This window comes from Rutidosis leptorrhynchoides, chromosome 10, assembly GCF_046630445.1.
Source record: "Rutidosis leptorrhynchoides isolate AG116_Rl617_1_P2 chromosome 10, CSIRO_AGI_Rlap_v1, whole genome shotgun sequence".
In the NCBI taxonomy this organism is placed as follows: domain Eukaryota; kingdom Viridiplantae; phylum Streptophyta; class Magnoliopsida; order Asterales; family Asteraceae; genus Rutidosis; species Rutidosis leptorrhynchoides.
In genome coordinates, this window is record NC_092342.1 from 149,866,990 (window position 1) to 149,872,066 (window position 5,077).

Below are 5,077 nucleotides of genomic sequence, written 5' to 3' on the forward strand. Positions count from 1 at the left end.
CAAGAGGATGATACAACATTCTGATTTGGCATATCCTTTCTGCTTTCCTGGCTGCCTCCCTACTCAGCCATTCAACAACAGTGATTTCTAACCTATGAGCTTCCCTTTCATCTGGATTCATTCTCCTAGGATCAGACATTATGTGTACAACTATCCATCTTCCCATGTGATGTGTTTGTCATTTTTCTTTGGGGAAGATGGAGGATATGCATAAGGTAATTCTGTTATGCCAGAAGGACCCACTGGTTCATAGTGATGAAGGTCACCAAGTGTCCTATCAAGTCAGCACGAATGACTACAGGTAGTGGAGATAAGACAAAATTTGAGTTACCACTACCCCAGACAGTAAATTTAGCAACAGCAGAATCATCATCAGTATTAGCTCCCAGCTCATCCTCCTTTGCTAGATCTTCAACACTTCTTTCACCCAATAGCACACTTCCGGCTGGGTCTTCAATCACATCACTCCTTGCTATGTCTTCACTACCAGCTGACTGTTTAGAATTAGCTGGTACAACACTTGACATAATACCTTCATCAGATGTCTCGAATAGGGGTTCTTTTCTTAGGGGCTTGGGTTCAGCTGATAATTCTAGTGTTGATACTGGTTTTTTTGTAGGCAAGAGGGTAGTTAAAGCAAGTTGTTCCCCCTCAGTAGCAGATAGATTTGTATCTACTGGTTTCTCTTCATCATCAGATAGATGAACGATTTCTTCTTCTCCTCCTTTTTGTCTTCGGCAAAGGTAGAAGTAGAGCCTGGGGGAATAATTACCTCTGGGTCACTATCAGAATAAGGCATGGACCAGGCATAGTTATTCCAGTCAGCATCAACAGGAGATAAGTTAGCACCAGGATCAACACCATGTTGTTAGAGACAAAGATTGGATGTTCTCACTTCATTTTTTACTACACCCATGGCAATTTGATCAATACTAGCTCGAACATCATGGACCAGGCAAAGTTATTCTAGTCCGCATCAATGGGAGATAAGTTAGCACAAGGATCAACACCATGTTGTAGGAGACAAAGATTGGATATTCTCACTTCATTTTTTGCTACACCCATGGCAATTTGATCAACACTAGCTCGAACATCAGACTGTAGGTCAGCCATTCTGTGTAGAGTCTCAACAAGTCGAAGATAAGCAGAAACAAGAACCATATTGGCCATCTGCAGTTCATAGGTGTCAACCCTCTCCTCAAGCACCCTATTTTCTTCATTTAACATTCGAACCGTTGATCTTTCAAGATCCAGCTCCTCTTGAAGTTTAGTCATATGAGCAGTATATTTATTGTGAGAAAGGATTCGTTGATTAAGCTCATCTTCTTGTTCATAGTGCCTTTTAATTGCATCAACTACAAGGTCAGCAAATGCATTGGTCTGTCGCAGTTGAACTTCAATAGATGAAGTGGTGATACCACAAGCTTGCTTAAGTGCTTCTTCTATAGAGTCAACAATAGTCTCCTTAATGGTTTTTTGCACAGCTGGGGTGATTTTGGCAATAGTTCTATAGACAGTTAGGGTAGATAACCCTTCCATCTCAACAACATCTACTGCACTGGTTGGTGGTGGTGCAGTTTTAGCATGAAGAGGAGTACCACTTTGGGGTGGTGGAGGTGGATGGTCCAAATCAGACTCATCACCATGATCACCATCATTTTTACCTTCACCTAAAGGCTTAGAACCACTAGTATCCTTATCAGCAGACTCAGCTTCATTAGTATCAAGATCCACTGGTTTATCTTTCGAACCAGTAGTATTATCAGGAACTACTGGCTCGTCCTTACCAGTACCTTTATCAGCATCACCATCAGAGGAAGAAGATGATGATGAAGAAGCTGATGAATCAGAAGGTACTGGTGAATCAGGAACATCTTAAATAGTGACCTTACCAGTAGTAGGATCGAGTTGAAACTTGAGAGGCCTCCAATGTCCAGGCCATGGAGAAGCAGCAGGAGCCATACCAAAGTAATGATAGTATGGTTGTTCATTAATATTTTAAAGAGTGGCCAGACTCTCATATAATTCATCCCTGGCTAGTTCATCCAGATGGTGAAGCAATTCAACCAACTCTTCATCAGGTAATTTGCTAGCAGCAACTAGGGCAATCTAAGGATCTATGGTTAGCTGATCCACCAGTAAAGCAATGTTTAGAGCAATGGATACTCGCTTATACACAAACTTGGGTAACACTTCATCTGGATCTGGTAATCTAGGAACAAATTCAGGCTTTTGTGCAGGAGCAGCAACCTTAGATGTTTCAATTGTAACAATAGTGTCAGTACCAGCATCCGTATTTGCACCCTGGTACCAGCATTAGGAGCCTTATAAGAGATGACAATATTACCAGTTGCATCAGGAGCAATGGTATCTACCAGCTGCATCAGGAGCAGTGGTATCAAATACCATGTCATCAGTATCAAGAATAGTAGCAACAATTAGTTGTTCATCAGCACCCTATAAATTACCCTTACAAACAGGATCTGGTGCCATATCAGAAACTAGAATGAAATGCCTGGGAATAGTAGCATCAGCATCCAGATCACCAGTATCACTTTTAACCTCAGTAACTAGTGCTTCATCAGGGAAAACAATATCATCAGCATCCTGAGTACCACCATCAACAGTAGTATCAACGACTCTATTAGGAACTACTTCATCAACATTAGTTACGTCATCAATACTGGGAACAATAGGAGGAATGACAAAATCATCAACAGTTGTCATCTCCTCATCAATAATAACAACAGTTAGACCAGTGCCAACATTTTCACCAGTACCAGCAGAGGCATTCTGTAACGACCCGGCTTTTTCGACTTGCTTTTGTGCCTTGTGTTTTTGCGAAACTGCGTATTTGTGCGTACTGTGTTACTTTATACTCTGGAAACTTGATTTACGTGGTTTACTTCCATTTATATGTTAAAATGTGCCTTAGAGTACGTAGGATACATAACTTGATCATTGGAAGCCTTTATAACCGTTAGTGTTATTTGACGTTTCGAATAAACCGCGAACTTGCGCGCACGTTTAACTTTTGTCATAATCGGAATATTATGACGAAATATTAATTATTATTTTATAATAATAATTACCTGGGTTTTTGGATGCTTAATTACGCGTAGTAATTTAATTATGCACAATAGTTAGTCTTGTTGGACTTTCTACCTTGTTGGGCTCAAGCCCACCCTACTCTAGCTAGTGACCCAATTAATTAGCCCTTGTCCATGTCATCAATCCTTGTCAAATTCCTTGCTTATAAATACTAGCCCTTATCCATGTCATCAATCCTTGTCAAATTCCTTGCTTATAAATACTAGCCCTTGTCCATGTCATCAATCCTTGTCAAATTCCTTGCTTATAAATACTAGCCCTTGTCCATGTCATCAATCCTTGTCAAATTCCTTGCTTATAAATACTAGCCATTTACCTCTCATTCAAATCACTTGCTCATTTGGTTTTCACACACACTTGTTCTTTCTTTCTTCCCTTTCTAGTATTGCTTGTAAGTCTTTTTTTTTTTTTTTCTTCTTTTCCTTTCATTTTCGTGGCCATCATCATCATATTATGGAGATCAAAGTTCCTTTTAGCTTTGATCTTGCTTATATCTTGTTGATTCAAGCATGAATCTTTCAAGAACATGGAAGATTCAAGCTTTCTAGCTTTGAATCTTCACCAACTTTGTAGATTCATCTTTCTTTTACTTTAATCTTGTTATTTTGTTATAAAGATTCAAACTTTTGTTTGTTATCTTCATATATCTTAAAGATCCAAGCTTTATGCTTCAAGATCTTCAAGAACACTAAAGGTTCAAGCTTTCTAGCTTTGTGACCTTATAAATTGTGTGAAAGGGATCCAAGCTCTCTAGCTTAGGGTTCCATCACCTCTTTTGACTTGGATCATGTTCATACTTGTTTGATTGATGTAAAGTTTGTAACTTTGTTTGTAAATAGGACTTGTAATTGTGTTAAGACTAAGGATATGATGTAACCTTGGTTCATCATCCATCTAAGACTCTTAAATGAGTTGTGTTACCACTTGGTCTTAACATATTGTGTATTGATGGTAGAATCTTGGTCAAAAGTGATGCTAAACCATCAACGAGTTGTACACTTGAAGCTACAAGCATCAAGGATGAGAACCGTGATGAGCATCAAGCACCAAGAACCTCACCGGAGCACTTGTCCACTGATTTTCGTATCTGATCAGACCACCTGGGCTACTGGAAAGCTGATTTTCAGTTATTTCGGTTCGATTAGATGATTTTCCGTTTAGGCCTCGTCTTAATCCGAGTTACGGTTTAGGATTTATGGCCCTCCGAGAGTCACTACACCCTATTAACGTTGTGCTGAAATTTCTGACTTACTCGCACTTAAACCGTCACCACGGTCAAACGAAGACGAGTTAGGTTCTGAAAATTGTTCAGTGGTTAGGGGACTCACATACGGAGCCATAGCCACTGACTATGCATCTTTTCGATTTACGTAGAGGTCGCAGCAGCTGACCGAAGTCAGCCTATTGTTTCGATCTCTATTCTTGTCGAACTTACTTAGCTTTTATGATGATGAATGATGATGATGATGACACTTAAACTTATTGTATGCACTATTAGAATTTATAAAAACAACCTACTGACCTAGTAACCCTTGATTTAGGTTGACGACCTTTCGGACCGACTTACTACTTGCGTACTTTCATTACCGACTTTACCGCTTTTATCACTGTGAGTTATAGCATTCCCTTTGTACTTTAACTATTTTGGGAACTGAGAATACATGCGCATTTTATGTTTTTACATACTAGGCACGAGTACTTAAACTTATATATGTGTGGGTTATACAACGGCATAAACTTTCCCTTTAGCTCGGTAACGTTTAATCATTGGTTTTTGAACCGTGAACGCGAATCTTAGATATGGATCCATAGGGTTTGACATCCCCACTCGGGCTAGTCGCTCTAGCATTTAACGAGTGTTTAATACTTCGTAGACATACGCACTTGCCAAGTGTACTTTCAGGGGGTATAAACGTTAAGTTAGTTACCGAGTGCCCACGGTTATATATATACTTTATCATACTGA